Below are 13,693 nucleotides of genomic sequence, written 5' to 3'. Positions count from 1 at the left end.
CACTATACCTTATTTAGTGCAGATATCCTAAAAGGCTTAGGTTTCTGACACAGAGTTTATCTGCACTATGTAGTTATACTATTTAAATACCATTTGAACTGTCATGGCTGCAACCTAATGGAATGCTGGAATATGTAGTTTGGCAAGGTACTTAGAATTCTCTTCTGTCAAGCATGTCATAATGCTTTGAATGTGGGACTAAGACTCTGGAGACCAGGGTTCGATTCCCTGGTTTGCCATCAATCCCACTGGGTGACCTTGGGCAAATCACACTCTCTCAGCCTCAGGGCAATCCAATGGCAAACCTCCTCTGAACAAACCTTACCAAGAAAACTCTGTGATAGGTTTTTCTTAGGGTCTCCAAAAGTCAGAAACAACAACATGAGTTAAAAGGAAAGTATTGGAGCTTTCTGGCACAGAATTCTAAATACCCCATGAAACGGAAAGTCGCTGGATTCCTTAAGATAGAGGCAAGAAAGGTTAAGGGGTATCAGAATGGTATAAGCATGCAGTGTGTACACAGTCACAGTGATTTATAGCAATGCAACCTATCAGAGGCGTAGAATGTTCTGCAGTTCAGGCTTTTGACTGTTAAGAAGGAGGAAAAACATTTTATTTCCCTTGCTAATAAAAACCTTTGGTGCGTTACAGACCGCCGAAAAGAGGTGGCCTGTACCCGCCCCTTTCCCCGGGGTATCAGGGCCTCAGTGGCCAGAACGGCAGATCCACCGCTTTCCAGGCTGTGGGGAAGTGGCAAAAGGCCGCTTCCCCGCAGCCTGGAAAGAGGTGTCCTTGGGGCTTCAAGCCCCAAGGACACCCCACAGCGGCGGGGAGGAGGAGAAAACCCTTGCGTTGCTGGGTGCAGCCATCTGAAGGCTGCGCCCAGCGACGCAAAGCAGTGCCGCAAACCAGGAAGGAGCTCCAAAACGGAGCTCCTTCCTGCTCCGCACAAAGGGCGCACTAAGCGCCCTCGCGCGGAGCGACAACGTCACATCCGCGCCACCCCATATAGAGGAGGCGCGGTCATGACATCGTCATGGTGGCCCCCATATAGATGGGGCACCGCCATTTTGTATGGACTCAGTCCGTACTAGGGTTAGGGGGGGTGCGGAAGCATTGCACCTTCCTAACCCTAGTACGGACTGACTCCGTACTAAAAGGCCCGTCTGTAACGGGCCTGTCTCTCTTTTTTAACATACTTTTTTAGTACTAACGTTTTATATAATTTAGAAAACTTGAAAAATGGGGAAAAATGGGGGAAAAGCTTCCCTGTTGCAAACCATCTTTTTAGTGGCAAGCCAGAATTAATTTGAATGAATTATCTGTTAATAATGAAAGCTTCAACATATTTTCAACCATTCTTCATAAACAGTTTTAAAAATACCCAGTATTGTCTCTTTTCGTGCATGACCCAAGAATTACCATAGCAACTTTTCTCCCAATTAGCCTTCAGCTGCTCACGATCTATATGATTAGACAAGGTCAGGCTCGGAAGAAATACTATGGATTGCGTTAAAAGGCTCCAGCAAATCAAAAGTGGACAATTGGATCCTTTCCATCCTGGAAAGGAAAGTGCTTTTTAAAAAATAAATAAAACAAATTAAAAAGTTGCACAAAATAAAATCACAATACAACAGCAATAATACAAAATAGCAGCACACAGATGGCTATGTGCATGGGAGAAGGTTCCTGAGCATTTAAATTACGGCAATTCCTTCTCTACATCCAAGTTACATTACTGTTGCTGAAATTAATGCCACTTGCCAAATTTCAGTCATCTGAGTGGAAATGGCTGATTATTGAGCTCTATGGGAGAAGTCAATGGGCTGCAATTTGGGATCCATTTGAATATCAATTATTCTGCCTCTTCCCCTTAAATTAATGGCAGGCAACTGCTGTAGGCTAGGTGGCTGCACCGGCATCACTGGGAACATTGTAGGTTTGTGCACCCATCACCATCACAATAATTATCTCTCATGATTTTATCATTTTGGACTTTGTCATTTTAGACCCAGAAGAGGCTGTAGTTGTAGTAGTAGTAGTAGTAGTAGTAGTAGTTATGGTTGTTGTTGGTCTTGTTGTTTTTGTTGTGTGCCTTCAAGTCATTTCTGACTTATGCAATCATAAGGTGATCCTATCACAGGGTTTTCTTGGCAAGATTTGTTCAGAGGAGGTTTGCCATTGCCTTCTCCTGAGGCTGAGAGACTGTGACTTTCCTAATGTCACCCAGTGGGTTTCATGGCTGAGTGGGGAATCGGACCTTGGTCTCCAGAGTTGTAGTTAACTCACACCACTATGCCATGCTGGCTCTTATGCCACGTTGGCTCTTTCCCCCCAAAGAAGGTCCTATTTCCAAAAGGAAGTGGCGTCAGGGTCACTACTTGTTAGATAAAAGGCCTTTTCTGAATCTAAAAGGGCTCAAGGGGCTCTAAAACATGACAAAATTACTCCCTCCTACTGTTAAGTACATTTGGGGACATTTGAGGGCAAACACTCCCCCCCCCCCCCACTTTTCTACCCAGAAACATTTTTGAGCCACGGGACAGCTATAAATAGCCCCAGATTGTGATAATGTGATAAACCCCAAAGATTGCACTCTAGATGGACTGATTCAGTAAGGGCCATGTATTTGCAAAATTTGAATCAGCCTGTTGATGTCTGGGACTTTTAGAAGTCTCATTCACAGGGTTACCACAATTTGAAACCAACTTGACAGTAAATAACGGTGATACCAACAACTGTAAAGTCAGGCTTAGAATTAAATGTTAAATTATATTAAAGGTGTAAAAATTGCACTTGAAACTTGTCCATCTACCTCTTCACCAAAAACTGCATCGGAACTTCCCTCTGCTTGTGCTAGGACCAGGATGTGGGGGGGGGAGTTCTTTTAAAAGCCCTATTATGCTTTCCTCCTAAAGAACAACAATATCTGCTGTAAAGCATACCTTCAGGGGTGCTCCTTGGAGGGATTTTTGTAAGAAAAAGTGGAAAGGCGGGAATAGGTGAACATGCCCATTCTGTGTTTTTTCCCTCTCCTTGCTATATAATAGACCATTCTTTGCTAATGTTATTCTTGAAGGAAGTAACAAGTAATTTCAGCTATTTCCTTCTTCTGAGAAAACTGGGTAGTTTATGAAAGCTATTTACAGTTCAGGTTTTATTCTGTGCAAAATTTGCACCTGATTGCTTAGCACACAGGAAACATATTCATTGTCTATGCACAGAATTTGTAAGTGCATGACAAGCAGTGCCCGTTGAAACCCCCACTTCTACATCACCATTAAACAGTCTCCAGTTTTCAGTCTGGCAATCCTAAGCCAGAGATGTCATCCAATAGTTTGCTCCCAGAGACATGGTCAAAGCAAACACCCTTCAAAACAAGGCAGATGATACTCAAGACCTGAAATACTCTCCTAACTCCTAAGAGTAAAAACAAAGAAGATTTTCATACCAGCCCTTAAACGCTGATAAATTGTTACTGAAACGTTGAGGAAGCGTGCATATGTGAAAGCCCCGGCTCCCCTCTAGCATCACTGAATCATTCAGGGAGAGGAAGTTTCCTCTGAACAGAAACTTTGTGCTTCTGCCAGAGGGGAGCTGACAATTTCCTGACGTTGAGGAAGCACACCAGGCTTTCACACACATGTGCTTCCTTAATGTTTCAGCAACTATTTACTAGCGTTTACCTCATGCTAAGTGCTGGTATGAAATGTAATACAGTGGTCCCTCCACATTCACTGGGGTTAGGGGTGAAGAACCCCCATGAATGTGGAAAAACTGCAAATAAAAGAAACCAGTTCTTTTTATCTGAGAGAACACTTCTCTAGGAATCTCCAGGTCCTCCGGTGCAAGTCTATGGTCAATATCTGCTCGTTGATCATAAAATCATGCTGGAGGACCTACAAATGCCTACAGAAGTGTTCTCCAGCACACTTCTCTTTGGCGAAGGTCTGGCAGAGTTGTGTTGGAGGACTCAAATATTCTTAGAGAGTATATGGCCCGAAACAGAAGGGACGAAATTAGGGTTCCAGAGCACGTGGCAACTGCATGCTCTGGAACCCTAATACATATGGACGGCACCATCTTTATGTGGCACCATCCACATGTGGCGTGCATGTGTGATGCAAGCACGGCTCCATGTCCACGCCACTGGGCACCACACTTGCGTCTTGGACGTGTCACAGTGCACCAATGGCGCACTGGCGATGTCGTCCCAGTGTGCCAAAAAGAACCCAGTTTTTCCGGGTTCTTTTTGACCCAGAGGGATGCTGTGCAGTTTGGCTGCTGCGGCGTCCCTCTGGAGGGAAACTGGGTGGCTCCAGCCCATCCCTTTGGGGCAGTCTGGGTTGCCCCTATATTAATCAAGACTGCAAATAATCAAATCCACAGAAGTCAAAACCATAAATGTGGGGGGACAAATGTAATTGTTTTTAAAAAATATATTAAAAATACATTACCCTGCTTTTGTGCCTACCCAAGTAATCTTGCCTGAGGCTACTGCTTCTCTTTGCCTGATGATAGGGCTGCTGGCCCCATAAACCATACATGGAAATTATGCAGCTTTCTAGATACTTTTGGGCTGCAGCTCCTAGAATGCTTCATCATTAGCAATACAAGGTGTGGTTGCTGGGAGTTGTGTCCGACAGTATCTCAAAGACCACATGATTCCCGCCCCTACTAAGAACACTTAGATCTAAAGCCTGTTGCTAGTCCCAGTTTTAGCAGACCCTATGAATGGGTTTTGGCTCAGTGCTCACTTAGTATTCAACCATCGATTCAGTGGGTCTGCATAGTTATTGGGTTTAGACCTCTGGCTTCAAAGCACTGGGCACCCCAGCTTAGTTTAGAACTTCAGTTTTTGCAGAAATGTACCATTGGTTTATTTCCTCCAAAGGTTATGAAACAAACACAGCAGCTGTGAGTTACTCACAAGGATAACAAAAATGACCAGCTCTTTTCCCTTATATCTTCAAGAAACTGTTAAGAGTAGCGTTGTGATCAAGGTCTCTCCCACTCAAAGGCCTTGGAGATAAAACAGCAAACTGCCAGGTGTTTCTAATTAGAAAGAACAAAACAAGCCAGCTCAAAAGTGCTATTGGGCCAGTGTTGATCTTCCTGTTCTCCTCTTTCTTCCCCTCCCTTCTTTCACAGGAAGCCATACATTGCCAGGTTGCAATTTCATCAGGGCAAAACTTTGCTCCATAGAAAATAACAGCTTGTGTTGTGTGCTGTTCTTCCACTGCCAATTTTCTGGGCAAGATGGAGAATTCATGGCACAGATCCACTATGCAATACATATAGATGGTTCCGTGTTGCTTTGGTGTCTCTGGGGGACTGAGAAACAAGTGTTATAAATAAATGTATGTATGTATGTATGTATGTATGTTTCGGGTTTTTCCCCAATGTTCTACTGATCTCTAACAAAGATGTATCACTATCTGAGCCAAACTTCTGTTGCATTCTTGGTGGTACTAAATGCCTTCTGCTGAAGAAAATGCACCTAAAGAACTCTGGTTTGATTGTCTCATCCTAGAATGGATGGAGCACTCCTTCTAGAAATGCCTAAATGTATAGTTGTCTCTCTGTAGTCAATGACCATTGTTCCTTAAGACCAGCAATCACAATCTGCTGTCTAAAGTAGGGCAGCAAATGGTCTTATCACTTGGTCCATTATCAAGATCCCAAATGCCAAACACACTATTTTTATAAACACTGTCATACTCTCCAGCTTATTTGGGAGGGAGAATCCTAGTTAATTCTGTCACTTTACATTTTCAATTGCTTTTAAAATGTCTGTTCTTCTCTCCTTCTCCCACATTCCCCTTGGCCCTCAGAATACTTCCATTGCTGCAAACTGAAGTCAAAGTGCACGATACATTGCACTCCTTTAACTTATCAGAGGGCAGCGGAGAGGGCAGAATCCTCCCCTTCCCTGTAGTCTCAGGCAAAAGCAAACTGCTGCAGCCTCTGCTATCTTTTGTGTTCCTCCTTATTCTTCTATCATCAACAAGCTGTAGTAAATGTTTGAAGATTAAATTAATACCTTTTACCATCTCATACCCTCCAAAATTTCACAGGTAAAAATAAATGCTAATCCCACAGATAGAATGCACAGAGAATTATTTCCCCAAAGAATTTTTCTAAGCTCTGTAATGGCTTATGAGATCTGGCTGAAGAACATAGGTTTCCCAGCCATTATCCCAAATAGGGGAAGATATTTCCTCCTGCTGTGGTGGCATAAGGCAGCCCCCCCCCCCCCCATTGCTGCTTGCAGTATAGTTTTCCAGTGTAAACAGCTATGGTTAAGAGATGGGCTGAGGAATTTCTCCTGTTGGGATTGTGATGCAGTGAATGGTTGACAGAACCAACTACAGTATATTTATAGTTATATGATAGACCTGTAGACTACTGGTTAGCTATCCAGATATTTGTGGCATAATTTCTGGCCTTTGCATCAGCACTTATCCCTTTCTCTTGGTTCCAAAATATTTGTTAGAATGAGGGTGGAAAACATGGAAAAGGTCATTCTCTACTGCTTGGAAGAAAATGTGTATATATCGTATCATGAAAATTCAGCAGTATGATCCTTGGCCTCAAGATAAGAGGAAATTCTGCATAATCTCTAGTAATGTAAATTAAGAGTGTAACACACAAATTGTTGCTCCTTGAGAGTATACCCTTGAGAATATAAGACTGTAGCCTCTACAGGAGCTTCGCTCTGCATTTCAATACTGGGGTCATGTCAGTGGTATTCAAGGAGAGGAAGTTTATTAATACAAGTCTAATTAAAGATATAGTCCAGCTGCAAAACACAGAGAGTACACTTAGTTGGATGTATCCCCTCTCCCATCTGCTATTTATGATTATTTATTGTTACCTTTTTATCGTCTGTTTCTTATTTTAAAAATCCCCACATTGCCTCATGGAGGCTAACTGACATTATTAAAACAAATTTAAAAATAAACCCATTGAAAATATCAGATTTGTCAGTAACCACCAGATCACTTGGAAATGCTGGATGAAAAAAATAGCCGCCCTGAAAGCACCAAGAAAGAAGACTAATCTGAGGAGAGTACATTCCTAGGGAAGTAAAAAATTGTTTTAAATAGTCCAAAAATGGTTTTTAAAAAAGCAGGAGGTTGTTATGATAGAATGTAATAGGATCTAGAAAGATGCAAATCTTGTCCCTTGCCCTTAATTTTTTCTTGTGAAATTCTACCAGGATTTCAGCAACTTTCCCCCTACTATTAAACTGAACCTGGAACAATCAACATGACAAATTCACTTTCTTGACATGACTGTGAAACCACACAATAGACTACTAAGCACCACAATCTATTGAAAATACATTGATCACTACACAGGCCTATATGTCTCCAGTTTCTATCTAGAACACACTACCAAATCTATTGTTAATAATCAAGCCTTCCTATACAATTGCATCTGCTCAGATCCACAAGACAGAAACTCAAAAGTCTTGGGATTTATAACATATGTTTCTCAAACCACAATACCCATCTAAGGAGGTGAAGAAACAAATAGACAAGGCAAGATTAATACCTAGCAACCATTTACTTCAGGACAGACCCAAAACACAAATTGCCAAACGAATCCTCATGGTCACCTGCAGTCCACAGCTGAAACCACTCAAAGGCTGTCAGGGATGATGGGAGTTGTAGCTCTTCACCTCTGGCTCTAACTCATCACCTTGTTATGCAGCGGAGCTGATCAGCTTTGATCAGTGGTTAATGCTTTTCTCCAAAGCAGCAGAGTTTCAGAGAATAGGCTGAAGACCCTGACAAACTCTCCAAGCCTTCTCACTCTTCTTCCCCAGAAGTCTCCAAACTTCTCCAGGATCCTGCTGGCTCTTGTATCTTCACTCAAGACACCAGACAACTCAGTAGTCTTATATAAAAGATCTACTTTATTCTACTATATACAAATACTAATGCCCTCACAATCTCCAAAACACTCCAACTATCCACAACTACCCACAAAATACATTGGCAAACATTGCTATTATTATAGCCATTGTTAATCACCACCCACTAGTCAGTTTCCACCCAGTGGGCGTGTACATTCATTTTGATTGGTTCACATAGTTCAACCCATACTTAAGTATTTCATCATTTCACCTTGTACACTTAATGAATCTCAGGTGTTTCCAATTGTACATTCTACAATTCTGTCCTTGACATTCAAGCCTTCTAAATTACATTAGCTTTTTCACCTGTGTGGCTTCTTAATTGCTCTTGCTTAGTCATTGTGACTTTCACATACATGTTTTATTTCTACTACTGTATGTCCCATGTTGCATTTTCCTTAACAAAGGCATCATCAACAAGTTGCTGGACAACCAGTCCTAAGAATAACACAGCCCTCTCACAACCTCTGGAAAGCAGTCCTTTATTGGCCTGCAGACAGCCTCCAAAACTTAAACAGCTACTCACTTACAACAGGATACATAACATAGATGGTAATATAGGGAGAAGACCCTGCAACAAATTCAGATCCTAACTCTGTCCCCCAATACTGCTAACTCTAGGAGCAGTATTACAGGGGGAATAACATCACTCACAACTTCAGAGGTATATTTACTTGATCTTCCTCCAATGTGATATATGCCATCCTATGCCAGCATGGTGTAGTAGTTTGAGCACAGGACTAGGACTCTGGAGATCAGGGTTCGATTCCCCCCACTCGGACATGGAAACCCATTGGGTGACCTCAGGTGAGTCACACCCTCTCAGACTCAGAAAACTCCATGATATGTTCATCTTAGGGTTGCTATAAATCAGAAATGCCTTGAAGGCACACAATAACAACAGCAAATGCCCCTCTGAACTCTACATTGGGCAAACAGGACAGACTCTTTGCAAGAGGATTAATGGACAGAAATCTGACATTAGAAATGGCAATATCCAAAAAGCAATTGCAGAACATTTCCACCTTCCTGGTGAGAAAGAGAAACTGTTGGATTGAATTTTGTTCACAAATTCCAATCCATTAGAAGAGGTATGAATAAATTCAGTGGCTTCATGGCACACTACATATATTAATACAAGAATCCTCACTACTGCACATATAAAAAAAGAAATCTTATCAGAGAGAGTTTTAAACCCAAGGGACCGAACTTTTAGTAACCAGATCTATTGCTTTCACACATCAACACTAACTGACAGTATTTGAAAAACATCTGTATCACCTTGTCCAGCCCTTTGAAAATTTAGGACAAGGCATGCGATTTGGATCTTTCTGGATTCTCATAGGCGGGTTACAAACGGCCCTCAAGGGGCCGTTTTCCCGCCGCCGCCATTTGCTGCGTAGGGAAGCCCCAGCGGCCAGACCGCGAGGCTTCCCCACGCAGCGAAAAAGGAGCGCTGAAATGGCACTCCTTTTTGGAACGCAGAAGTGGTGCCGCGAGGGGCGGAGCCGCCCTCGCAGCGTCACTTCTGCCATGACACGTCTGGATACACAGCATCCAAGACGTCAAAATGGCGGTGCCCATGTGGATGGGTGCCGCCATAAAGTCCGCGCTCCACACGTACTGGGAGGAAGGGCCGTCAGGAAGGTAAGAACCTTCCTAACCCTAATACGGCCCTTCCTAACCCTAGTATGCGTGGAGCGCGTACTTTATGGCGGTTTATAACCCGCCTTACATTCTATTCCACTCCCACAACTGTATGGACCTTAATATCACTTTGTACTGAATCTGAAGAAGTGGGTTGATATATACAAAAGATCATGCTAAAATAAAGACCAGATAGTTTTAAAAGTGCTTACACATTCCTCCTTTCCCTCCTCCCTCCCTCCTTTTTACACTTGTAAACCTTCATATTGACTTTCATTGCCTGAGTCCTTTCAGACTATACAATTACAGTCAGCCCTCCATATCCATGGCTTGTTTATCCATGGATTTAAGCATCCAAGGCTTAACATATTTTTAAAATATATAAATTCCAAAAAGTAAGCCTTGATTTTTCCATTTTATATAAGGGATACCATTGTATTATAACATTGTATTTAATGGGACTTGAGCATGTCCCATTAAATACGGATTTTGGTATCCATGGAGAGTCCTGGAAACCTCCCCCAGAGGATATCAAGGACTCACGTATAGCATTGTTATTCCACTTTAACTGCAATGGTTTCATCCTATGGAATATTTGGAGTAGCGGTTTAGGGAGAAGCATTTAGACTTCTTAGCCAGAGAGCTCAGGTGTCTCAGTATACTACAAATCCCAGGATTTCATGGGGTGCTGGCTTGTAAGTGGAATTTAGCATTACAGGCAGTATGAAAGGGTCCTGAGAGAAGCCATAGGTCCACCTTGTCTAGTGTGTGCAAAATGAGGCAATTGTCTGGGGAGGAAGGCTGTGTGATGAAACTGACAAATACCATTAACCAAAAGACAATAAACCAAGCAAAAGGGAAAAAAAACCTAAATGGAAAGTGAGCCCTACACTGTGGCAACTCTGCGGGGAGATGGTTTAAAACATGGTGGCAATGAAAATGGAGGGATGAATGATGAATATGCAAATGAGACCAATCAGCATCAATGGGATCCGAAGAGGAGAAGTAGCAGTGAAATGAGAAATAGCTCATAAATCAAAAATATCACCCATAAAACATTCATTGGGAAATATTCATGATAATGTAAGGACACAAACTATATAATCAAGTGATATATTTGCATATAAAACGGGAGACCCCTCGGGTGAGCTTCTTGCCTCTGCCCCATAAGATCTTGCATACAAAGACACACACACACACAAAATGAGATTAAAGCCGATGGTAGGCTATTTAAAGAGAATGGCTATTAATAATATGATGCCTCCATGTGGTAAAATGCATTTTGCCTAGAGTATACAAATTAGATACTTCAGTACACATACAGAACACTTGCATTAGCACATAACTGAAATCCATTTTTTAAAAAAAGTCCCACAATGGATGTATTTGCAGCAGAGGCTTAGTGAATTAAAAATTTCATGTCTATGAGATGGAAGAATGGCTTCAAATAGGCTCTCAAGAACCCAGCTGCGGTGCCTATCTACAAAAGAAGAGTTTGATAGAAAACATCATTCTACTGAACGTTGCATGGGAGCATGAGGTTTCTTTTCCTCCACAGAGAGAAATGTTTTTACACTGGAAAACATAAAAGACAGTACTTCTGCAGGATCTAGTATAAAATTATGGGGGAATGGAGAAACATGCATATTGCAAGAGCAAGTCTCCTGAGCCGGGCCGGGCAATATTGCTGCCTCAGGCAAAGAACTTTATTTATTAATTAATATTTGCCATTTGTTTATTGTCTCTCAATCCGCCAGGGCCCCTGAGGTGATGAACAATGGGTAATCACATTTAAAACATTATGCACATGACTAAAAACAACTGGAAGGAAACTAAAGCCCTCTAAAAACAATTCTAAAACTGCTTAACGCAGTTAAAAACAGCCAGACCATCTGCCCCCATTTTTAAGAACCAGGGACTTTATCACACCAGCCTAGGTCTCACCTCCATCTTGCTGCAATGGTGTTATTTAAAGAAAACAGAAACATACCAGTTTGGGATATTTTATTATCCCTCCTTTCTTTAATAGCATGACAAGGGCATTTGGTGCTATTGACAGTCCCTGTATGCTCTTTATTTCATTCCCCCCTTAACACTGCCTTCCTGCCTTATGCCCTACCCACCATTTCTTTCTTTCTTTCTTTCTTTCTTTCTTTCTTTCTTTCTTTCTTTCTTTCTTTCTGTTTCTTCTTGTATTACAGTCTGGAGCCAGCATGTTATTGAGAGGTCAAAATGACCTTCAGGAACACTAGGTCAGGTTCCAGGGGAAAATGAATGAGACCCAAGACATGTGAATGATCCAGGTGATAATACAGTCAAAGCTAAATGGATATACTAAGTGCTCCTTCCTTTCCCTAAATCACTGGCATGAAGTTGTCCCAGGGTGCATTCCATTTATGATATGATGCAGTAAGCAATGCACCAAAGCTTGAGTTGGGAAAGAATGGGATTTGGATTTGGAGCAAATCTTCCTGTAGCTGTTTGTGCCTGCATATAGCAGGCTAGGTAAAAAAAACAACCCAGCCATCTCCCGAAGCTATGATCTAAACCAGAGGCAAAAGACGAAAGGAGAATAGCTTTACTCAGATGTCCCTGGTAGCCACTAAAATGAAAATTTTATAAAAATTAAAACTGGAGAAAGAAAAAGTAATCTGTGACACATTTTGGAAAAAGCTTTCAAATGGTCCGTAAAAGTTTCAATGTATTTCTTTACTTTCACAAACATTAGATGATCAGATTGTTTCATTTCACATGTACATATTGTTAGTTGCACTGAAACATGTTGATATGCTCTTTATTTGTGGTGTAGGAACCTTTCCTTGCTATTTCTGGCTCTGGTACCAAAATTTCCATTAAAGAAATAATGCCTATAAACACATCCATTTCATTAACAAAGGTATATCTGTATATTTCTTATATTGACTATAGTCTGTTCATACCAGTTAGAGTCAAAGTTCAGAAATTTCTGAACCAGAAACTCTTGAACATTTACTGGATAAATAAAAATATGTGAGCAAAGACTCTGTGTGTGTGTGTGTGTGTGTATCTTGTAAGCAGATAGCAGAAAAAATACAGATAATACTCAAGGGCACATGAATTATTCTAGGTATGTACAAGGCTATAGGTAATATACAAATGTGATAAAGATTTTATGCAGCTTGATACTATGTATTTATACACTTTCACTTTATGATTTTAGATAGCCTATTGAAGAAGGCCTTAAGAATGTTGTTGTTGACATGTGCCTTCAAGTGATTTCCTACTTATGGTGACTCTAAAATGAATCTACCATGGGATTTTCTTAGCAAGATTTGTTCAGAGGAAGTTTGTTATTGCCTTAAGAATATACATAGCTCAATGTATATACAAATATACAAAGATGATAAATGGGGTGAATGGGTGGGAAATGGATGAGGTTGAGGAATGTATATGTTGCTGTATGCTTGATCTATTTTTGTTCTTTTTAATGTATATGTTAAAATATTAATAAAGATATTTTTAAAACAGAATATACATAGCTCAAGACAAATTGCTGTTTTCTATTTTATTATTTATTCATTTTATTTATATGCCACATTTTCCCAGAGTGGGACCCAAGGTGACCTATGGAAGGAAATCAATTAAAATCTACAATGCAATGTTAACAACAATTAAAATAATCACAATTAAAACAATATAAAATGATTTTAAAACATCATAAAGTTTTTAAAAATAAATAAAACACACACACCAATAAAAAAGCCTCCCTGGCACAGTTACATATTAAAAGCCTTCTGAAACTAGAAGGTATTTGTCTTCTGGCGAAAGCAAAGCAAAGAGGGAGCCAGCCTAATCTCCTGAGGAAGGGAGTTCCAGAGGGTGGGAGCATCCCCCAAGGCGGCCTTTCCTTGTCTTTTCACCAAATGAGCCTGTGATGTGGCAAGACTGAGAGGAAGCCTTTCCCAAAGATCCTAGATTTCCTGGAATGTCGTATGGGGGGAAATATAGTCTTTCTACTAATAAACAATCATCTTTTGAGCATCTTGATACATGTTACTTGTTTCTTCCATGTCAATGGGGAGTAGTAAATTTGCTTCATGCTTCATGGTTTAGTCCAAGCATGACTAAAGGTACTGAATGCTA

General features: G+C 41.1%; 1 protein-coding gene across 1 annotated transcript in view; it reads right to left on the bottom strand.

Moving 5' to 3' along the window:
• The window catches only part of FSHR (follicle stimulating hormone receptor), a 165,268-nt gene that overhangs the window by 74,351 nt on the left and 77,224 nt on the right, over positions 1–13,693 (bottom strand). The gene's annotated exons all lie outside the window — the stretch shown is intronic.

The sequence above is a fragment of the Sceloporus undulatus genome, chromosome 1 (genome assembly GCF_019175285.1).
Source record: "Sceloporus undulatus isolate JIND9_A2432 ecotype Alabama chromosome 1, SceUnd_v1.1, whole genome shotgun sequence".
Classification (NCBI taxonomy): Eukaryota; Metazoa; Chordata; class Lepidosauria; order Squamata; family Phrynosomatidae; genus Sceloporus; species Sceloporus undulatus.
This window is presented reverse-complemented; position numbering and strand designations above follow the sequence as displayed.